This window comes from Amblyomma americanum, chromosome 4, assembly GCF_052857255.1.
Source record: "Amblyomma americanum isolate KBUSLIRL-KWMA chromosome 4, ASM5285725v1, whole genome shotgun sequence".
In the NCBI taxonomy this organism is placed as follows: domain Eukaryota; kingdom Metazoa; phylum Arthropoda; class Arachnida; order Ixodida; family Ixodidae; genus Amblyomma; species Amblyomma americanum.
This window is the reverse complement of record NC_135500.1, coordinates 86144306-86168607: the sequence shown is the minus strand read 5'-3', so window position 1 is coordinate 86168607 and position 24302 is coordinate 86144306. Positions and strand designations below refer to the sequence as shown.

Genomic DNA, 24302 nt, shown 5'->3' with positions numbered 1-24302 from the left:
CAGCTTCCACAATGATCACGATTATACTAAGCGCTTTAGGTGCTCAATGAGAAATGTTCGCAGCGATCCTTATATAAAGCCACGCCTTGTGCGAGAATCACTGCTATCTCATAACCACCAAGAGCGGTTCCTAATTTTGGCATTCTGGTCGTGATTACAGACTCGGCTAATAACGTGGCAACATTAGCCGCCACGAATGTAACGGTGCAAGTAGCTGCACTCAAAACTAGATTTTTGTTTTTTAGAGAGCGTATACAATGGAACAACTACCATTGTCTCAGTACAGCCTGAGAATAACGGATGTGTCTGCTTTTTCATTTTTACTTAAAGTAGTCGTCCACAGGTCCTTGAAGCCGTGAATAACACCTGCATATGCGAGCTTATCCACGTGCACATGAAAAGGTTGCCCCTTTTTGTAATAGCGTATTTTCTGGAACGACAACGGCGACCATATGTTCCGGACATTATATATTACTTTTGATTCTTCGTGAGACACAAGAGCGGTAGCGTTACTTGCTTGTCAATAGATGTGTGTGATTTCAAAAGAACGGTTGTATTTTTCTTAGTGTCTTAGCTTAGAGTGTGGTGTCGGGTTTATGCGGGAAAACATTGGTATAAATTGGGCATCAAAGGAGCGCTGCTTTTCAGATTGCGGAGGGTTACTGGCGCTCGCAGCAACTATGAAACCAATGTTCCTGCATCTGGCTATCTTGATGCTCCTGCTTACAACTGCGTCTGGCCACTACAAGTGAGTATAGCTCGCATTTTTGCAAACGAACGGCGTGCACTAAATAATTATCTAGCAAATCTAACATTGTTCAGCAAGGGTTTCATGTGAGCTTTAGGAATTTTGTTTCAAAGAACTGGCGGGCGCTGAGCGAATGCAATGTGCTCACGTGACTTTCGATGACCGGGTAGACACAAACCCGGAATGAAATTGACTTATTGAACTAAAACGTGTTCTAATCATTTTTTCGCTTTTATAAATTCTGTTGCTTTATTCAGACTTAAAGCTGGTTCTCCTCTCAGGAAAGACACGACTAGGAATGAGTAAAATCAAGATATATGCTTTAAGAGACGAAGATGGTAATGTAATTAGCAATATAAATAAGATAGTTAAGGCAGCCTGAGAATTCTACAAAAATTACTCAGTAGCTAATCTAACCAGAACGTTAAGGAGAGAGTCAGTGCCGCACAGCAATGGGCCATCCCGCCAGTAAAGAAAAAGCAATGTAAAGAAAGAGCAAACTTAGGAGCAATGGAAAGGTGGAGCGCAGCTGGAGAAAATCTGGTAAAAGCAGATCTGTTGAAGGACGGAGAGGAGATTGTGGTAGAAAAGCGGCCACCATTTATACGCAATTTGTTATGACCTCAAGCATGCCAGAATCTTGGAAAAACGCTAACATTATCTTAAATCAAAAGAAAGCAGAGGCCAAGGCCAAAAATTACAGACTGATCCGCTTGTTGTCCGTTGCCTACAAGGTATTTACTAGGAAATCGCCGAGTCAGGAAAACCTTAGTATTCAATCAAACGAATGATTAGGCAGGTATGAAAAACCCTGCCTTTTGTCGAAAATGGACCATAATCACACTACCAATCAGGTGCTATAGAAATGCGCAGAATAAAGCCAACTCCTGTATAGAGACTTCACCGATTACTAGAAATCATTCATAGTCATAGAATCATAGAGTAGAGGGGCCTTGTGTAAAAATACTGCAAGATTTCTATAACCACTAGAGAGCTACCATATTCCTCCATAAAGTCAGCAATAAAATTCCAATAAGGAAGGGTGTCAGGCAGCAGACACGATCTCCCTAATGCTATTCACCGCCTGTTTACAGAAGCTGTTCCGACGCCTGGTTGGGGAACCTGGTTTGGCGCCCGTTTTAATGCCTGGATAAATGCGCTGCTGTACACGCTTAAAAACGCCATTTCTGAAAAAAAGGCAAGGCATGCGTAGCCCAGTGGCGATGGCCGACGACTGTCAGCTCCCTCCAACGATTGTTTCCTCCCCACGCACATATATTGTGCTCCAATGCCTTTGAGCCATTGATTCAGAGTAGGCTTAGCTCCTGCTCGCTCATAAACATAAAGGGCTAGTGGATGCACTTCGTCCTTTGGGTCATATGGTGCGCTGTGCTTAACTAGAGGTAGTTGCATATTATGCTTAATAAAGAACCATTCACACAATGTACTTTCTCATAATTTGTGCTTGTAGGCCGCACATTCTCAGGGTGGGTACTTGTGGCCTCTTCGATTGCGCTGCTTCGCATGACAGTGCACTTTTTAACTTAAATCAACGGTACCGCTGAGCCCGGATGTTAATACATTCTGTTAACTTTTACTATCCTTTCTTTTGCAGAAGATGGAGGATCCACAGAGAATATCAGATTCAGAAGCACTGCCTCCGATTGGTAAGCATTATTTTTGATAACTACTTGTTTTCGTTGCGTTATAGCTGACGAACTAAATACAGGCCCGTGTATATTAGTTCAGGCCATGTAAATGTTTCTGAGAGAATACTGTAAAACACAGGCTGAAGATGAGGACCAACGTTCAGCTATCTTTATTCAAGACTAAGGATATGGGAACAGAAGTTCTTGAGACATGAATCACCTACGAACACTGCAGTTAGAAGGCGAATCTAATATTTACAGAACCGAATCGAATATGAATCAGATATCAGTAAGAATATTCGGAGAAGTGGCTATGTGCGTGCAAAACAATTACAGTCTTTTGAAACAGCTGAGTGTCAGCGGTCGCGCTGCGGTACAGCGCTCTGACTGCTGGAGTTAAAGCTTTAGCTAAAACTTCAATATCTAGTATTCGCTAACTCCAATTAACTATAGCTTGTTTATCGGAAGTTGGTATATTAACTTTACAGCCGTCATGTTGTACTCATAGGAAAGTACCACTTTCCTATATTGATGACGAGGACAAATAAACTAATACTCTATCATAGTGAGAGAAATACTAATTTGCTAATGCCGCCTTGATCAGGAATTAAGGAATGGTTCCCGATGCGTGCATCAGACTACCGCTTCGCCCATTAAAGGAAGTTGTAATGTACGAGCGTGTCATCCCTGCCATACGAATGGATCATCTCGCGCCGCACAGCCCTCCAGCCTTCGAAACATGATCGCGACATTGTGCTGAGTGGTCGCGGAGTATAGGCCTCATTTTTAAAATATTTAACGAAGAAAACTTTGAACTGCTCTACGGTACCTCTGCGGGTATTATCCGTAAAGTACCCGCGAACTTCAGAGCGTATCCGGTTCTGCCTGGAACAATACTGAACCTGCACTATTTCATTTTTTCGGCGACTCCAGTAGGAGGATTTGTGAACGTTATTAAAAATTTTAAATATTAACAAATTCCTAAAAAAGCAAAATACAGTGCGAAAGAAAGGCACAAGTGAGCCCGAAAAAAAATAAAGCTGAACTCGGCGCTGAGGTCGATACCCGATTGGCTAGGGAAATTCTTCATCTGTAAAAACATGCATTCGCCAAGGAGAATTCATCGAGGGTTTGTGCGGAAGGTGGCCGCTACAGGCATAGAATATATAGACAGGCACAGTTTTGGACGGATATCACTGTGAGGTCGCCCCGATTTCCTAGTCTGTCACGGTGACGTCAGATGCGTTCGTTCCTCTATTTTCCCCAGTGCATTGTAGAAAAACTGGAAGATCCTTCTGGTTCACATATCTGCCTGCCGTCGTTCTCTTTATCTCTCTCTCTAGGCGAAATGTTCGGCTGCCTAAATTCTCTGCTGCACTTCTGTCCGCAGCTCTTCAGCGCCTCTGTCATACCCATGCAGTCTGATAAATCTTGCAGATGATTGTTAGCCCTCTGATTAATCAGGCCGATATATCGTACGTGGGACTATAGCCAGCACTGACAAGGACGCACTGATTCTGTCAGGCATTAAAGACAGGCGATGGAAACGGTAGCTGTGATTATGCCTTGTTATATTCTGTCAATTCGTTAAGCGTCACAGTCTGTGTGTATTTGCAGTCACTGTTGAAGCGCGGATTTTCGAGTGCGCTGTGCGCCAGTCTAACTTTTATCAAGTAAATCAACTTATTAGCGCCATTTCGTATAGGTGGAATCGCCTGGTAGTATCTAGGCTGCAAGACCACTTTTTAGTACCGCGTCGAAGGCCAAGCCCTCAGTAGGTCAAGGCACCCTCCCCAGTAGTAACTACCAACAAATTTTTTTTTTACTACCAACTTTCTGAGAAAGTAGTATAGCTTTCCTTTGTAGCCGTATGGCTGCTCTTGGGTGGATGAAAATGAGTAATTACTCCCTTATTACAAACCTGCTTACAAAGCAACTTGGGAATGTTAGCAAGTGAAGACGCTTTTCTGGCTAGGGATTCCTTGTCAGTCATTGGTTCCTTACAAACGAGCGGTTGCAGAAAGCCCTGGACTTTCTCGGTTGACGTCAAAGATTTGTATTATTCCTTTATGCATCATGAAATTCTGTCGTGCGTAAGAGCACATAGACCACCACGGCTCGGTAAGATTTCAAAGCGCTGCTGGTGTGAACAGGTATGCCTTTTTAGAACTTTTGCAATTCTGTCTAGCATCCACTTTCGTCTGTCACGACAAGTCGATTCATTTGAAAAAGCATGGCATCTACATCGGTTCGTGTATCGCCCCGGTTCTCAGTGACCTGATTTTGGCCCGCCGAAATGCGGCTTTGGTGAATCAACTTCGCTCCGGCGTGACGAAGGTGTTCCGCTATGTAGAAGATTACTTAGTTATACTGCAAGCGCAAAATTAGGATCTCATTGTTAGAACACTGGGCAAGTTCACGACAGGCTTACAGCCCCTGCTACAAACTCATGAACTTCCCACTGAAGGTTATATAAGGTTCTTGGACCTCCCCGTGACCTTTAAGGATAGGCACATCTGTTGGTGCTATGAAGGTAGAGCGAAGAAAGGCCTCTTTCTATACCAGTCAGCCCACTCAAATATAGTTAAGAGGGCCATTGTGCAACACTGTTTCACCGATGCTCTCAGAAAATTGTGTCATCATACAATGGACAGAAGCTTCAGTATGCAAGTCACGCGCCTAGACAGCGGGCTATCCAGATCCCTTGCCGAAGGCCTGCACAGGAAACAAAAAAGTAGAGGCCAGTCTGAGTGATAAAGCAAAGGATCAACTCAAGGCCATGAAAAAAGAGGAGCTTTAGAAAAGCAAGGTTGCTGTGACACCATACCTTTATGGCGTTTCACAGAACCTCAAAAAGATAGGAGCCCGTGCGAAAGTCACAGTGGTATGTTCCGCTCCTGTCAAACCTGCTGCCCTTTGTAAGAAATCCTGTCCTGCCAAGAAAGCGAAGCTGGAGTGCGCGATCAACCACGAGAACAAATTCGTAGCCTGTTCTGAAGGAGTCGTTTACAAGATCCCTCTAACGTCTGGTGCCAGCTACATAAGCCACTCAGGAAGGTGCCTCAACGAGCATTTGAAAGAACATTGCAGGAAATTACGTAACTTGGAAATTGAAGGCTTTTAGCCGAGCAATGCAGGTCCTGCAAGTGCAGGGCGCTACTGAAGAAATGCTCTGTTATTTACAAGCACAAAGACCAGCTTATCCGCGAAATTGTAGAAGAGCAAGAAATACCGTGAGCTGAGAAGACCTGCATCAGCGCGGCATCAATCTGCCTAACGAAAAAAGAATTAACCTTGCTCACCGAACGTGAGCGCTCTCGAGGTGGCAGACCTAACTGACGAGTTTTGATTGTGTTGTCCTTTTCTCGACATACGGGGCCCTGTTGTCGTGTCAGTATGATTAGTGTTTTTGTGCTTTTATACGAAGTTCTTTTTTATTAACTTTCATGAGATTTAGCCGTGTTTTGTTTTGGCTTTGTAGTTTTGTGTATGCGCCTTGTTGATCACTGAGTCTTTAGCCGTGTTCTGTTTTCGTTTTAGGTTTCATTATCATGTGTTTAGAGCTTTTGGTCCTTCTTCGACATTCCCCTGGTTTTTGTTACATGGCCTTCCGTCAAGATTTTTTCTTCGGTGATATGTTCATCATTCGTTTAGGTTTTATCTTGTTTTCTTCTCGTCTTTTACCTCATGTTTTTTCTAGTTAGTCATCTGCGACAGGGATGTTCCACGTGCTGCGGTAGAGCTTAGTCCACTCGTCATGTTGTTTGCCTTGTGCGATAAAATGATTTGCTGCTTCGCACATCGCGTCCATGTGCGTCACTGCTTTACTATTTTTCAGAGTTTTGGGCGTGTTGCTTGGTATAAATTCGGCATAGTGGCAGCCAAACAATAAAGTTGTAAGTAGGCGCTTGTGTTCGTGTGTGCTTTCCTGCTGTCCTTGTCACTTGCTGCTGCGCCATTATTCCCTTAAGCAAATCTACTCCACCTTGGGGCATTCCTCTAAAGCATTTGACCAACACTGTTCCCACTTCTAGTTATCTATTTATTCCCTATCGCCCTACCATAAGCTGCAGTCCCAGTTAGCAAGGTCGGTAGAACGACTGTTTTGGTGATTGGTGGTCCAGGGTTCGAACCCCGGACAAGGCCGAATTTTTTTTTAAATGAGGAATTTCTGAAAAGCTCTATAGCTTGTGGCCGTATGGCAGCGGTAAGCTTTATGTAACTTAGTAATTACTCCCTTATTATAATGGCGTTCACTTCCGTACAGGAATCACCGGCAAGTGCGTCGTGCTGGTCGCCCTTCTTACGGGTCTCCTTTGGAAAAGAAATTGTCCCATGTACGCAGCAGACAATGAGAAGCCCCGAATGCACCAAGCGTCTTTTGTATTCCGAAGCGTTATTGATGCGTCTAGCGGCCTTGTGACTCTGGTCGGGATGTTCTGAAATAGAGCACTGTGCGACTTCCAGGAGACTGTTCTCGGTTAAAGCGTTCACTTGAAAATACCTTTTTTTAAGGCCAAGCGCTCTCAAGACGACTAGAACACGCAGGTGTGAAGCGGTCGTCAAGGGGTCTGCACAGCTGTTGACTGCACGCAGGATGTCGTCATAAATTTTGCTGGGAATGGAGTTATGTTTTTTTTTTCGTATATGAATGCAGCGATGATGAAGGCTTTGGCGGCTTATTGGGCTAGTATTGCGTGTATTGAGGTGGTATATAGGCGGCAGTATCTTGGCTGTTACAGGGCGAAATTTGACTAAGATAGCCAAGAACGGGAGCGGAAAGGCTTACAAGCACATGATAAGCTAAATGTAAAAAAAACGTAGTTTTTATATTTTTATTAAACTCTAATCTAACTATATTGACTCGCATGCATTTGTGCCCTTTAGGATAGTCAGAACCAACCGGATTTCAGAACCATATGGCAAGAAATTACGCCAGATTGCTTTTGAACTTGCCGTAAGTCACCTTTATTCTGCAAAAACCATCTAGAAAGCAGGAATGGCAATTTTTCTACGATGAGCTGAACCGTCGGTGCCAGTCGAGAAAAGCAAATATGCAGAAACTATATTGTATGGAGTGCTATTACCTTTTAAACTGTGTTCTACGTTACAACGTGACACCCAATATTTCTTTGCAACAGTGCAGATGCTTTAAATCTTTTCCTGTACGTTAGGCTGCCACTTATAAAAGAAGTATATTACTGATAGCGCACGTATAATATTACAAAAGCGTTATAGGGCTCATCGGAAAAAACTCCCGGCGTCGCCGTAGGCCAGCACCAGTCGACTACATAATCCCAGATGACATCACCGTGGTATGGAAGAAAAGTACATTTTTTTCCGAAGGTGCCTCTAATCAATCCCAGAAATTTCAGACTGCCAGGCGAGCATGCAACACATACGCCGCAAAACCGCATCCGTTTGGGTAAACAAAGTTGAACCTAGTTTGTGTGTTTCCGTACGACTATGTCCTAGTGAGTAGGCATGTCATTAGAAAGGCAGGAGAAAATAATTGAGTATATATGAACTAAAATAAAATATCATTAGAAAAGTGTTGCATGGTCTCTAGTGTCCTCCGTAATTTATCACATGTAAGCTACCTACAGCGATCACGAGCACCCGCTGTTTTCTAAACTCATCGTGACAGTTTATATTCTTAGAACAGAGAGATGATGAATGGGCCTTTCGCATAGTAATAGGCTCAAATATCAATTCGAGAAATAAAGACTGCGTTTTTTAAACAGGCCGACAGTTTTCAAGAAGTGCCCTTACGGGTACCATCTGTTCCTTCAGAGAAATGAAATCACGCCATTTGAAAGCACACACCTAGGAAATGCTTCCCTAGAATACACAGCTCACATTTTCCGTCTTTGATGTGGGCCCCAGATTCACTGGTGGTAGCTACCACTACGGAGTGCGCAATAGAAGTATGTTTTAGGTTGGTTCGACAAGATACCCGCGAGCTATCACAGGAGAGGAAAGATCTGATTAGGAAACGCCTAAGCATGAAAGCGTCCAGCCCTAGAGACAATATTACTGGATGAGAGATCAAAGTTAACAAATAAGCGCAAGCTAGATGAAAAAAAGAAGTTTAATGCTTAGAGAATTGAGCATTCTCCAAAGAATGAAGGTAGTCTAAAATCAGTGAAGACGAAACGAAGCATAGGTAAAAACGAGATGTATGTCTTAATAGACAAATTGGGCAATGCCATTAACATTATGGTCAAGCTAGATAATCTTGCCTTTGCCCTGCAATGGGTGAAGTCATGCTAATAATGATGATGATGCTGTAGCCAATGTAATCAGAACGTCAATGAGAGACGTGGTAGTGCTCAGGAATGGGAGATCCCGCCAGTAAAGAAAGGCGAAGTAAAAAAATAAAGCCTTAGAGGAGCAATGCAAAGGGTTAAACAGCCGGTGAGGGTGAGTAGCAGCAGATCCCTTCAATGACGCAGGGGAGACTGTGCTAGGAAAACTAACCCAGCACTGTACGCAATGCGTAATGACTTAGAGCGTACGAGAAGCTTGGAAGAACGCTAACATTATGTTGATCCATCAGAAAGGAGACGTCAATTACTTGAAACGTTAAAGACTGATAAGCATGGTGTCCGCTGCCTACAAGGTATTTACTATGTTAATCGAAAACAGAATCAGTACACCCTTAGGCTTTAATCAAACCATCAGGCAGGCCTTCGTAAAGAATACTCGACAATAAACCGTGTTAAAACTATCAATCAAATAAAAGACAAATGATCAGAATAAACCAACCCTTATATAGAGCCTTCATTGATTACGAGAAAGCTTTTTACTAAGTGGAAACCTCAGTACTCATGCGGGAATGGCGGAATAAGGGTGTAAAAGAGTGCTAAGTGATAATACTGATAAAAATCTATAACCACTGCACAGCTAACATATACCTCCTTAAATTAAGCAAAAAAATTAGAATAAGGAAGGGTGGCAGACAGGGAGAGATGATCTTGCCTATGCTATTCATCGCATGTTTTCAGGAGGTAATCCAAGGGCTGGATTAGGAACAGTTGGGAATAACCGTTGACGGTGAACAGCTAAAATAATTTGTGATTCGCTGGGGACACTGTCAAGCTGAGTCACTCAAATGAATTGCAAAGCACAATAAATGAGTTGGCAGGCCGTTCAGAAGGGTGCGTCTAAAAATTACCACGCAGAAAACCAAAGTAGTGTTCAAGAGTCTCGCAAGTGAACAGCAGTTCACAATTGGAAGCGAGGTGCTGGAACTGGTAAACGAATACATCTACTCAGGGCAGGAACTGGCTGATAATACCGATCGTGAAAAGGGAACTAAAGAATAAGAATGGCATGGAGCGCATATCGCAGGTTCTCTCCGATCATGTATGGCTGTTTACCAATATCCCTCATTAGAAAAACATAAAACAGCTGTATCTTAGCGCTGCTCACCTATAGTGCAGAAACGTGAAGGCTAACGGAAAGGGTTCTGTTTAAGTAAAGGAAAACGCAGTCAGGTATGGAAGCAACAATGATAGGGGTAACATTGAAAGACCGGAAGCAGGTGGAATGAGTGAGGGAACAAACGTGGGTTAATGACATCCTAGTCGAAACCAAGAGGAAGTTATCGGCTTGGGCAGGGTATGTACTGCGAAGGCGAGATAACCGGTGGCCTTTAAGGAAAACGGAGTGGATTCCAAGAGAAAGCAAGCGTAGTAGGCGGCGGCAGAATGTTAGGTGGGCGGATGAGATTAAGAAGTTTGCGGGCATACGTTGGGTGCAGCTGGCAAAGGACAGCGTTAGTTGGAGAGACATGGGTGAAGGCATTTCGCTGCAGTGGGCGCAATCAGGCTGCTGATGATGGTGATGTAATACCCACCTGCTACGGTCTCAAGCAGAGACTGGCAGTATTCCAAATTAATAAACAAAATAAACAAAACGCCTTAAACCTTGCCTTTGCAAAATCGTTTTCTGATTGCCCCTTGGATTTTGCTCCAGAAGTGCTTAAGTACGATTTCTTTATGATGGACCCGATTGTCATCGATTTGGCTAGCATTGTGATGTTAACCCAGAGCCTCAAGTTATTATCCAGTTGTGGTGTCGGCAATATTAATTCAATGTTCTTGAAGAATACTTCTGTATATTCCAGCATACCAGATGTTCTGCGATCACTTTCAAAAATTTTCAAACATAGGCTTTTTGTAGCTTTTCTGGCGAAGTATTACCAGTTTTGGCGGACACCTGAGAACCGCTGAAACGTCTTAAGTAGTATACTCTTTAAATATTAATAATTATTAAATTTTCAACTGGTAGAGTTAGGCGCCTAGTTGCAATTAGAGATGTGTTGCCGGTTGTTAGTAATAGCCATATCGATCTTTAGAATTTCAAAAACGCCACTACCCTCGATGCTGTGGCTCGTCAAAATTAGGCTTTTTCGACTAGTTCCGTGCAATGAAGGGTTTGTTTGCCTGTATGCTTTCGAAAGCGCGCGTATTTTCACACGATGCAGCCAACTTTTCTCGAGCCACAGTGACGAGAGTAATCGCGTTTTCTGAATTCTAAAAACTAATATGGCAACTACCAACGACCGGCTACAAATCTCGAATTTTAACCAGGCGCCTTACTATAACAGTTAAAAATTTTATTATTGAAAATTAGTCAACCAGCTTACTACTTCAGACGATTCACCGATTTTCTGGCGTCCGCCAATACTGGTAATACTATGCTTCAAAAGCTGCATTTTCACACGAAAAAGCTTATCTGCAAAAACTTTTGAGAGTGTTCGCTGAAACACTCGGTATATCTAGCGCACCTTGGCACCCAGTCTATCGAACACGTCACACTGCCAGATGAATGGAAGGTAGCGAGGGTGGTTGAATTCTTCAAACAAGGTATTCCGCATTCTCCCTTTAAGTACTGACCTATTTCACTAACAAGCATTCCTTGTAAACTTCTACAGCATATTATAAATTCTAACCTCGCCTCCTTTTTGGAAAGTAATTCTCTCCTAAGCTCCTGTCACCAAGAGTTCCAGAATAATTTTTCTTGCATGACTCGTCTCATGTTTCACTAATACCTTAGCGTCGTTTTGAGACCGTGGTATACTAACCTACAGCATATTTCTTGACTTCGCTAAGGCTTGCTATAAGGTTTCGCATCCCCCCCTCCTTACTCCTTCAAAAATGAGTGCTCTGAATATTGACCCTACCTTCCTAAATGAATTGAATGTTTCTTAACTAACCGCACCCAGTTTGTATCAGCTAATGACTATCATCCCCATGTGCCGTAACATGTGGTGTTCCCCAATGTTCTGTTCTGGGACCTTTACGCTTTTTGATATATATTAATGACCTTCCGATTGGCATTAACTCTTTCCTTAAGCTTTTTGCTGATGACTGTGTTCTTTCTCGTACCATACATAACGTTAAACACAGTTCCCTCCTTCAGTCCGATCTTGATAACGTCTTGATTTGGCGTCAGCGAAGGTCTATGGTTTTCCATCCACCAAAGTGCAAAATTATGTCCATCTTACCAATCTAACCCGTCTAAAACATTCGATTATAAGATTAGTGGAGTTTCATTAGAGAAAGTTTTATTTTATAAATACCTGGGTGTTCACATCACAAACAACTTATCGTGGCACATGCGCGTAGAATATATTATTAACAATGCAAACTGTGCCCTTGGTGGCATACGCAGAAACTTCTCTCAGGCTCCATCCCATTTGAGGTTACTTTTATATACGGCCAAAGCTAGAATACGCATCATCAATATGGAACCCCGCACAACTCACTTTAATCGATGCTATAGAATCTGTTCACAATCGGTCAGCTCGCTTCATCCTTTCCAATTATTCTCGCACGGTAGTGTTTCTTTAATGAAATCTAAACTTTGTCTCACTAATGTCGCAGTTCGTAGAAATATTTCACGCCTAACTCTTTTCCACAGCATTTTCTTTCTAAACGCGGACCTAAAACAGGTTTTTTTTTATTCTATACCATCATATGTATACCCCTGTGCTGCTAATCCGCATAAAGTTGTCATCCCTACCTGTAAAACGAATGACCTTTTTAATCCTTTCTTACCGAAGTCTAGCACTGAGTGGAACCACCTTCCACCCCATTACACCTGCATGGAAGACCCGTTATCCTTCAAGCCACTTATCACCACGTACGCCATTGAACAAGTGTCTGCATCATTACTTTTGCTTTTTTTGCATTTAGCCTGTACTTTTCACTGTGTATTTTTTCTTTTTTCAACCACCCCCTCTATAACGCCTTGTAGGCCCTGAGGGTATTGTAATAAGTAAATAAACAACTAAATAAATTTTGCCCTGCGTCAGCTGCAGCTGTCATCTTCCTGGAAAATTTCAGCTGGCCTCAGGATTATTCACCACCCTGCGGAAGTTGTAGGCTTGTTTCGAATTCTCGATGTTGAAGTGAGCGGCCGTCTACTGCATGTTATCCGCCCTACGTGGCTTGCCCATTTCAATTTCACCCCAAACGGTCAGTTGGATACCTCGGAACAGCATATCATTCCTAACCTATTCAGCCCAGGCCAAATACAATGCCGTTGCTTGGTGGGGTGCACACAGAAACACAGACAACTGCTAAGTTATGAGCAATATTCAATATTTTACGCCCTTCTGTGGTCGTTGCCGTCGATCATTTTTAATTTTGTTTTGGCCCAGGAGTAAGAACAGTTCCAGTATCACCACCTTCGCTAGAAAATAATGCCCGCTGATAGTTCATCCACTCGTTTCAACAATCTGAAACAACTATTCATTGTCGCGATGAATGTAAAATTCTGGAAAAATTCCGGACAGGCAGTATGTTGAAAGAACCCTTGTGATTGTTTTTCTTTCAGTGCACCCTGACTCTTAGCCCAGCAGTCTACTGCGGTTCGAAGTGCTCGTGCTTCATGCTGGGGCGGTTTTTTGGAATTTGCATCGATCCTAGACGGCCGTTCCCGAAGCACCTTGTCGGTTCCCACTACCATCTCTTCAGCCGCTATTAACGAGCGGAAATAAAGAATCTGCGTTGCATAATGTGCTGGAAAAGTAGGTTATTTCTGGTCTTGGTTCAATTCTAGTAAGTGTGAACAATCTTGATACGAGCGCCAGTGTGTAAATTGTTCCTGGATGGTGAGTAAACTCTACGTGCAAAATCGCTTAGCGCATAAGCGATGCCCTTGCATTAGAGACTGGTATATCAGTATGTTTTCGACATCTGAAGAAAGGGTCGCTTTTTTAATTTACCGGATTAAGTATTAGGTCTGGTTGATGCTAGCAGCACTAAAAAACGGTCCGGGATACATAAGGTTCGCCTTAAGGATATGGCGCAATTTCGTTAATGAGTTATTGCCCATATATGCAGAATTCCTCATTCTTTACTACACATTGAATTATCGCTAGAAGTCCTCATACCACTCCTGCCGGAGAGGTGCAGCGGTTAAGCTATGCGGCACTGCCCCGGCAGGTCGCTGCTTCAGCCACAGCCTTCGTTTGGCATTGTGAGAACGACTATGCTCTTGGCGAGGAACGTCTCGCTACGAATCATTTATTTCACTGCCACCTGCCACAGGGGCAAGTTGTGATGATGTCACAAGGTCATATCACCTATTTGGAAGGCAGCACATTCCATCAGCTCTAGCTGGGCTTCAAACGGTCACAAATGCCGACGGCGGACAATTCTTTCCAACGTGGTGGTTTCAAAGCTTTCGCGTCAACAGTCAGCAACCGTGGATAATAGAGTTTGTTCCAACTAAGCATTTTTTTTTGTTCTACAGGTATTCATGTTTTCAAAGATGGTGAATAATATTGCGGCGCAGAATTTCCTAAATACACGCGTGCGGAAACACTCGTCGTAATTTGTCTTAGCGCACTGTCGAGAGTCATCGACATCATTATTTAAAACATTGCGAACGTATTCTAAGCTGGTAGGAGCCTCAACCTTTATAACTCGAAAAATTATTCAAGACGTGACCTATCAGTCGTTTCACGTGCGCTGCTATTTCGTCTATTTGAGAAATTCACGCTATTTTATTCGGCGTTCCTATTCGATGTTAATATTTTTTTCCTAGAATCATACCGGTACGTGAAAGTAAGCTGAAATCCCTGACTGTACTTTGCGTTTTATGAAACAAAGTCCAGAGTTCCCAGAGTTTCAGTCTAATGGCATTCCATTTGCTCAACATTCGTCCTCAGATATGTTGGTTGTTTTTCGTTTCCCAGCTCTGAACTCAGGGCAACCGACAATTGATCAAAAGTGGACGTGGTCGACAGAGAATACTCCTGGGGATGCAAACAAGGAGAGAACATCTGTGAGGATGCCGCAAAACAGCAAAAAGAAGCACTAGAGTAAAAAAAGTTTCCTCCTCTTCCTCCTCCTTCAAAACATTCCTTTCGAAGGCACTCGTTTCTGTTTCTCATTACGTCTTGTGCTTGTTCAGGATCTGCTGTTGATCGAGTTTTCAACATCACCATGGATGAAATTCACAACTTTTTTTATTTTCAGAATTCACTAATGTCTATGCTGCCTGTGAGGGATCCTCTGTGATAAACTTCCGAGCTTTCCGTCATTTTAGCGAGAAGAAACACAGATGCAGCCTAATAACTGAGCAAAAGAAACAAGTCAATGCACAAAACATGGCAGTTGTGAAGTTCTGTTACGAAACAGCAAATCTGTCGAAGAGTTAAGGGCAGTGTTTCCAGACGCCATCGGAGCTGGAGGTGGCAGCTCCTGTTTCGGCGGTCACCCCGGTACCTGTGGGGCGCACAAATCAAGAGGCGGCCATCGCTCACGGTGTTAGCCATTCGTGCCACGTGAATCGTTCTGTTACTACGGAGCCTAATCAGGAGAGGTGGAGGGGCAGAGGTACAAGCACCGATTTTGGAGCGGTTGCGTCTGAATTTTTTTCCCACAATTTCAACAAGTCCATTCTAAAAGTGGGACCCCAGAATCTTTAGCGGAGTCGACGACTGTCGTCCTACTAACGAGTAAGTGCCTGGATTAAGTGGAATGGTGCCAACAACCTCAGCAGCATCCTGTTCTATTTTACCGATGTTGCGAACATGTTCTGCAAGCATAAAGATACCAGCTGAATGGAAGTATGCCGTAGTATTCATGATCCCCAAACCAGGCAAGAAGCTGCAGATCGAGAACCTCAGACCAATCTCCCTCACTTCTTGCCAGGGAAAACTGTACGAGAGGATTGTCACGAAACGCATCCAGCAACACCTCGAAAACAAGGGGCTCTACCCGGACACCATGTTCGGCTTCAGGGCGAACCTCTCGACGCAGGACGCACTTCAGCAGCTTAAAGATGTCCTGGAGACAATTCCCAAACAAGGGGAGAACGTAGTCATGGCACTCGACATGAAAGGTGCCGTTGACAACGTCGGCTACGCCGCTATAATGGAGGGGCTAAACAACACCAACTGCGGGAGAAGAATCCATGACTATGAAAAAGACTTCTTGACGAACAGAACGGCAACCGTGGGGCTAGGGGAGCTGAGGAGTGACGTTTTCACCACCCCAAGCAAAGGAACACCCCAAGGCTCGGTCATCTCGCCCACACTCTTCAATGTGGCGATCATCGGCCTGGCAAGAAGACTCACCAGAATCCAGGGCATCCAGCACGCGATGTACGCAGACGACATTACGGTCTGGGTGAACCATGGATCCCTGGGGGAAAAGCAAGATCTGCCACAACGAGCAGCAAAATGCGTTGAAAGATACGTGAAGAAAAGAGGACTAGTCTGCTCTACAGAAAAGTCCGAACTATTGTAGATAGGAAGACATCCCACCGACGCGCCGCTCGAAGTGATACTAGAGGGGCAAAACATCCCGGAGAAAAACAAGATAAGAGTCCTGGGGATGTGGCTGCAAGCAAGCAGAAAATGCAGCCACACACTCTGCCTGCTCGGCAAGTCTGCCGAACCGGTAGGCAGAATTATAACCAGAGTCTCCAACCGAAGAAATGGAAAGAAAGAAGACACGCTAAAGCTAGTACGCAGCCTGATAGTCAGTAGGGTCATGTACTCGCTGCCATACCACGCCATGATCGAAAGCGAAATGGAACATGCAGAGACAATGCGAAGGAAGGCATACAAGACGGCACTCCACATACCAAGAAACACATCGAATGAGAAGCTGCTACAGCTAGGAATCAGCAACACCTTTGTGGAGCTGGCAGAAGCACAGCACGGAGCACAGCTGCAACGACTCAGAAACACGGCTACAGGAAGGGCGCTCCTGACAAGGCTGGGTCGCGACCCAAAGGGGCATCTCGATCGATTCGCCGATATACCCGACGAGATCCGTAAAACCCTGAAGGTCAATCCCATTCCGAAAAACATGGACCCAAATCTCCACGTGGCCAGGAGACAGGCGCGGGCAGATTATGTGGAGAGGTACTTAGCCAAATTAGAAAACACAGTCTTTACGGATGCAACCATGCATCCATGGAATCGACGCGAAAGCTACTACAAGACAGCTTCAGTGGTAGTTGATAACGCAGGCAATCTAATCACCTGCGCAACTACACGTAGCGTCAGGATAGTGGAAGCGGAGGAGGTCGCTGTTGCGCTGGCAGCGGCTGAGTGCTATCGAAAAGACGAATCATTGGTAATCCTAACAGACTCAAAAGCGACATGCAGAAACTATACGAAAGGTAGAATCTGCAGGGCTGCCTTAGCTATCCTCCGCGAAGCAGTACCCCTCAGAAAAACACCAACCCACAAATTAATCTGGACTCCTGCACACTCGGGGATAGAAGGAAACGAAAGGGCAGACAGCTTGGCTAGAAAGAACACGTACCGAGCCGAGCGGCCATACGCCCTGGGACAGCACTTCACCGTGGAGATCGGATTTTCAGATTACCTAAAATATCAAAGAGGCAGGAGAATTAGATACTCCCCGCCACATAAGGGCCTAACACAACAAGAAGCAGCTAGATGGCGGAGGCTGCAAACGGGAACATGCTTTAACCTACATATGCTCGATGGGTCTAAAAATTAACATGCAGAAAACCAAGGTAATGTTCAACAGCCTAGCAAGGGAACAACAGTTCACAATTGGCAGCGAGAGCCTAGAAATTGTGCCGGAATACGTCTACTTAGGGTAGGTAGTGACAGCTGATCCGGATCATGAGAGGGAGATAACTAGAAGGATAAGAATGGGGTGGAGCGCATATGGCAAATTCTCGCAGATCATGAGTGGCAGTTTACCAATTTCCCTCAAGAGGAAAGTGTACAACTGCATAATCTTACCGGTACTCACCTACGGGGCAGAAACGTGGAGGCTAACGAAAAGAGTTCAGCTTAAGTTAAGGACAACGCAGCGAGCCATGGAAAGAAAAATGATAGGTGTAACGTTAAGAGATCGGAAGCGGGCAGAGTGGGTGAGGGAACAAACACGGGTTAATGACATCCTAGTCGAAATCAAGAGAAAGAAATGGGCTTGGGCAGGACATGTAATGCGAAGGCAAGATAACCGCTGGTCTTTAAGGGTAACGGAGTGGGTTCCAAGAGACAGTAAGCGTAGCAGGGGGCGGCAGAAGGTTAGATGGGCGGATGAGATTAAGAAGTTTACAGGCAAAGGGTGGATGCAGCTGGCAAAGGATAGGGTTAATTGGAGAGACATGGGAGAGGCCTTTGCCCTGCAGTGGGTGTAGTAGGGCTGATGATGATGATGATGATGACTTAGCAAGATACATCCTACACAGTATAGGAACACATGCCCGTGGTGCGGGGCAACCCCCACGCTTTACCATATAACCTGGGAGTGTAACGAAACTACACGTTCCACCAACACAAAACCCGAGTGCGGAGCAGTGGGAAAGCCGGCTCACCAGCTGCGAGCTCGCCGCCCAAAGGGCAATGGTGCAGAACGCAAGTGAGGCAGCACGACTTAGTGGAGCGCCGGACTAGGGTCCCAACCCTGCTTTGAAGCTCAAGAGTTTGCAGCGATGCAGACGAAGACCGAACGCTGAGTTTTTCTCTCTTTCTCTCTGCAAGCATAAGGCCGCCTTTGGAGACTGGGTTATCAGACGTCTACAGCCGTCCCCAGAGCACAGACTGTGCCAGAACAAGAGTTCTGTGCTCGTGCTCAGCAGCCCGAAAAACCCTTTACTAGTTATATCGAAGACGTCAATTGACTTTTAGAAACCCATGAATTCATCTATGCCGGAGGCAGACAGTGTCACAGCTTCCCGAAAAACAATTCTGGCAATGCTTTCTAGATAGTTACTTTCCAGAAAAACTCCCGAAACGATCATCGACGTCATTCAGCTGTATAAAAGCTAAGATTTCGTTAAAGAACAGCAGAGCTCTACTCACCGCTCCTGCCTGCCCGATCAGACGTTTTCTTTGTTAGCATCTAGCGGCACCGGTGGTGATCAGTGCCCCATGGTCCTCCAGATAAAGGGCTTTCGAGGTGTAGAGCAGGGACGCCATCTGTAGGTGCTACCCGTTTTCAAAGAGTCAGTGCCATCTTTTGGCCCATCCGGAGGCGGTCGCGGAGATTTTCTGCTCAGCCCTTGTCCGCACCCTGTCTCCAGCCCTTCAAGTTACCTGATACACTCGCATGATTGCTCGTCCCGATGTCCCTGACGCTGTCACATAAATTCCGTCGCTCAGCCTCTTCCAATAGATCCCTCTCATTCATTTGCTACCCTTCCGCGACCAGCGTCGAAACCCTAGAGAACGCACGTCAATCGTCTGGTCTGAAATCCCTGCGTCTTCCTAGGACACGTAACGTGCTTCGATCGCGAGTTGGCTCCGAAGTTTCGGTACGGTGGATCTCCGTACCGCTATGAAGATCCGCCTGCCTCGCCCATCCTTTCCTCCGGATCCTTGCCGCACACCTTCTCTTCGGATCGTCTCTCGTACTCTCGTCGTCCGTCACCATCTCCCCGTCGCGTTCACTGTCTTCATAGGGTAATAAAAGATGTCGTAGATATGGCGTAATAATTTCCTTCACCTTTACCGAATTTCTAAAATCTTGCCGCAAATGCAGAACAAAAAATTACAAATCTGCGATGCGTTTGCATAATCTTCAAATTTGTTTCGTTATAATGTAGCACAAGCTACTTTATGTTTTTTTATGATTTGTTTACCACTGATTTGCTTCGTGAGCAACTCGAAAGCCATTCCTTATAAGCATGCGCAATAAAAAGTTACTCTAATGATTGGCTCCTGCGCTTTGCTGCCGTTCCTTACGGCTCTGTTTTGGTAAAAAAAATGACTCAGGTAACCTGACTGACGTCATCAGTTTCCGTTTCCCAGACGCATGCACACTCATTGTACTTTGCTAGGTTTGAATGCCAGAGATTTACATTTTTAATGTTGCAGATGTGAATTTCAAAAAATGTGAATTGCCTACGGGTGGCGCATTTGCTAGGGCGCTCAGCTACTGAGCCGGAGTTTTTGGCTTCGCACCAGGCCGCGGCGGCCGCGTTTTGGCGGAAGCGAAACTAAAACTTTCCCGTGTGCTCTTCAACATCAGTGCAAATTCAAGATTCCCACGTGGTCTAAATTATTTCGGAGCCCTGCACTACGGCACATCTTTCTCTCCTTTTTATTTTACTCCCAACATTCTCCCTTCCCTTAAGGAGCAGTTATGGTGTCCACCGTGATGTGACGCAATCAAAGCGCCACAACCTTCCCTAAAAACCTTTTTAGGGAAGGTTATTTATTTCATTAGTTTTTGCATATGAAGCAGTGTGGAGAAATGCATTGTGTTGCTTTGTTATGTACTCTCCTAAAATTCCATCTGATATTTCATCAACACTGAGTCAACCACCATACTCGTACGGCTCTGACTACGGCAACAATAAAAACTCCCACGGTATATACGTACCACTCGGAGAGTTATTCTATGATTTTCATAAAGGGCTGCCGTGCCTTAAGCAAACAAAAAATAAATTTTACAGTCTTTTTCAACGCATTTTTTGATGTCCTTTGCCTGAGTGCGCACACTTCCAGGTAAAGTCTGTTGAAAGTGTGCAAGCAGCTGAGTGAAAAGTTTTTTTCTAGAAATCAAGAAGTTACCGTAGATCACAGGCAAGGCACTGACGCCGCCGTGTACAATGGTTGCCACCTGACTATGGATCTTACTAGAACGCACTCGTTACAAAAATTCACCCTCACCGACCATTAACCAGTCTGCGATTGCGACTCCGACTGTTTTCCTGCATACACGGGCAAGTTTATTCGAGAACAGCGCGGAAGCAGTGGTAGTTGTGCAATGCCGGAACTCAAACAAGGTGAAAAATATATTAGCAGATCACATTTTTTTAAAACGTAATAAAACTATCTAGCTCCCAGAACCGACGCTACATGGAAAGGACGGCGTCATTCTTCTTAAAAGTATGTCATTTTCCCTTGTGTGTTGTGATGAAACTGTGAACGACCAAGCACACCAATGTCTGAAGACTTCTGAAAAAGGTAGCCGCCTAGTACATCCATCATGGCAGCCAATGCCGTGTCATGTCAATGTCAGCCATTATCGCACATACCAAAGTGTGGCTGGTTTAACAAGTCAGCATATATGGGACGCACGCAGCACCTCCACTAAATATGTCACAGAAAAACGATTGACGTAGACAGGGCAGGTTTACAAAGAAGTGCTGCGACGCGCTAGACAGCAGGGAACTCGATAGAGGAAGACGGCAAGCCATCTAGCCCCGAGGGTGTTAAGCCTTGCCAAGTGTCAGATAATAGAGTTCAGCCGCAGTACGGTGCCACTATAAGGGTTAGTAGTGTGGCAATATGCTAATTTTCGCACAGTAAGAGGAATCAGGCATAGCGATCTTTACACGAGACCGACTGATTTATATGCAACAGCACGTTATTTGAACATATGTTCTGGTCAGGTTAGTTTGCTCGAGATAGTGACTCCGAGGTACCGGTAGGATTTAACTTGTGTTAGTCTGTTTGGTTGTAAGGAATAAGCGTACGTGTGGCTAGTTAGTTTTCACTTCAACTGAATCTATCGGCAATTTCTGATGCTCTGCTGCATAAGGCAATGTGGGCCCCATCGCGGCACCGAAACTTAATTTAGTAGTACCTGAACGGTAACTGCCGTTTAGTGTGTACTGCGAACGATATCCGAGAAAAATCGTGTCTATGAGCTGGTCGATGGAAAGTCCGGAAAGTTTAAAGATGAGACGGTGACGAGGTACGCAATCAAAACCCTTAGAAAAATTACAAAACTTGTGCTTGAAAGAAGGGCCCAAAAACTATATTGAGAAATCGGGAAGAATTCTGGAAATTATGCAAGAAATAAACCATTCATAGATATTAGCAGTTAAAATGCGGATGACTGGTTTATGCTCTTCATCTGTTATTTGCCGCTTTCAAATGGCAGCCTGATGAAGGTTTTGTAAACATCGGACATTGTGAATCAGGTATGCTGCTTTTGACAAAGAGGATCGTGAAGTTGAAGGAACTAGTTTGGTTTAGGAACCCTGCTTTATAACTTCCTTAGCCTTAGTTCCATTAGAATTGAGAGTTCCAGCAACAACGTATTCCTGCCCAGGTTCAAAATTTTTTATCACTTATTGTTCTTTCCTCAATAATGTTGCTGTTTATGTGTGCATAGAGTTTGATGAGGTTATCACATGATATCCTGGCAGGCTAAGCAGCTTATATTTTCTGTTAAGTACTTTTCACAAGCAACACCATCAACCTTCATTTTTTGTTTCTGTCTGCACGTGTAGGCTGTTTGGCGGTGTTTTCCAGGCAATCTTTTGATCGGTTGGGTTTCATGACTTCCGGAGGTTGCGTACCATACACAGCTGAGATCTATACCTCAGCGTTTAGCTTTCATGCGCAGCGGCTTAACAGTGGTCTCAAGGACATCGCCTGGTTGGCTGAACAACATGCCGTTCATTTTGTGCCAAGTACTGTATACAGCTGGCCGTTCAGTTTTATATTGATCTTGCTTTTATTGGTGCTTTTTGTTTGCGAAAATTATCTCCACGAATTTAATCTTACGTTTGCCCTGACCTTTTGGTTTTAATAAACCTACCACGGAAGACCCGAAGTGCTAGGGCTTGGACTACATTCATATATATTGTTGGGGCAGCTTTTCCATGATTTATAAACGCACAGCATCCATAAAGCGCATGTAACAGGAAATAAAGAACCAAAGTCGTTTATTGTTACTGGCTTATTTTGTAGCCGATCAGAACACAAATTGGGAATAAGAATGCTGAAATAGTGTTGTAACGCACGTCACTCGGTAGTGACTGCTGTGGGCTGTTTCATCTGCTGTTTATCCATTCACGTGCCTAGTTCTTGGAGCTCGTGAACATTTTGCACACTACCTGATGTCTGGTGCTAATGCACAGAAAACGAATAAAACTGCTGAAATAGTTATGCGGCAATATACGTGCTTTATTACATGGGCTATACGTCTAACTTTTGCTACTTGCGATAGACACTTCCAGAAACGAAGCTGATATGATTAAATGTAAATTTTTCTTATGTCGCGTGTTCTCATAGTCTCAGTAAAGCTGCTCTGTGTGTTTGGTGGCTGCTCAAATTTTCCCGAAATGCGCTGACCAGCTGAGATTCAGATATTTGGTACGCCAGGTGTGCAGCTGGCATTCTTTGTTTTTCTTTCTGTTTTGCTATTTGTTCTTAATCTGTTTACTATTTTCTCGAAAACCTGAAGAAACCTATACCTGTGTTCTCTTCATATTGTCAGTTCGTCTCTTCTTACCGCAATCTCCAATTAATTAACCAATGCCATAATTATAAATATTAATGCAAGTCGGCTGACATTTTATGTTCATTATCTTAATCTCTTTCTATGTTCGAGGTAAGGGGGGCCTGTTTGGTTTAGCTGGCAATACGTCCTGAACTCACTGTGAAGCAGTAATGTTTTGCCTCTTCAGAAAAATTTCACTTATATTACGGGACTTACAAAACTTCACTTACAATAGCCCGACACATTCCTGAAGTTTGTTGCTGGGTCACGCGAACACTTATAGAGTCATCCACTCATCACGCGCGCGAAGGGCATTTGTTCAGCGACGTTCACTGCTGGCGATCGCACCTCAGAGCTTGACAGTTCGGCATTGCCTCTTCCCGCAATGCATCCTTTCATAGCCACAACATCATACTCCTTGTCAGATGATTGCACAGAATAGCTGTCTATTCAGAGACAACTCGAAAGCGTCGTGGTGTTATTGAAAGTCGCTCACCTCTCGCAGCTCTAGGGTTTATCAAACGGCCAATAAATGCAACGATCAGCAAAACTCATCAAAACCAGCAAGAAGCACCGCCGGCGTCGCCATTACCATGCTATATTAACCGCACGGACCGACGATTTCTAACTGCGAGCGAAGGGTTTGCAACGGCAGAGCAGTTAGCGCACAGCTGCGGATCCACATTTAAGCTTTCGCTAATAACGCTCTGATCCCTTGCTTATTTCATATTTGCCCTTATGACGCCGTTTCATTGCATTGTGCAAACAAAACAAGAGTTTTATAAATTATATTTTGGCTTCAAATAAATACCTGTTCAACTACGGCGACCTAACGTCGTATAAATAAGCGTTGCATTCACTCATTTGCATATTTCGGGTAACTTTGGCTGCGCGAAATTATGGCGGCTAATGCAGCCATTTTTAGCAACAGCCGCACATCGTAAAAATGAAGAAACGTCATTTTGACATCACTCCAAAATGTGTGCGTGTCACGTGTTACACGTGTAATTGTTCCAGCCAATCAGATTTCAGGAAGCGGCTATTCTCAGTACGCATCTATTCTCTCTAAATTGGCAAGTTGAGCACAGGTGTTCACATACGTACCAAATGTACCTTCTTTTGCCGTTCAAAGTCGCTTATGTTTACCAGCCGGGCACCAAGAATAGATCTGCTGAAAATGTTTTTTAAATGCTACGTCAGGTTAAC

General features: G+C 44.3%; 1 long non-coding RNA gene across 4 annotated transcripts; it reads left to right on the top strand.

The window, feature by feature from the left end:
* Nucleotides 1–372: 372 nt before the first annotated feature.
* Nucleotides 373–14723, top strand: LOC144130230 (uncharacterized). Of its 4 annotated transcripts, none has more exons than XR_013314018.1 (5): nucleotides 373–748; nucleotides 2364–2415; nucleotides 7285–7354; nucleotides 13246–13438; nucleotides 14612–14723. It is a non-coding gene; the product is annotated as an uncharacterized LOC144130230 (long non-coding RNA). The 4 variants fall into 4 exon arrangements; XR_013314019.1 differs by lacking the exon at nucleotides 7285–7354 and adding an exon at nucleotides 6236–6293; XR_013314016.1 differs by lacking the exons at nucleotides 7285–7354; nucleotides 14612–14723 and adding an exon at nucleotides 12470–12549 and having other exon boundaries at nucleotides 375–748; nucleotides 13246–13426.
* The last annotated feature ends 9579 nt before the right edge of the window (nucleotides 14724–24302 follow it).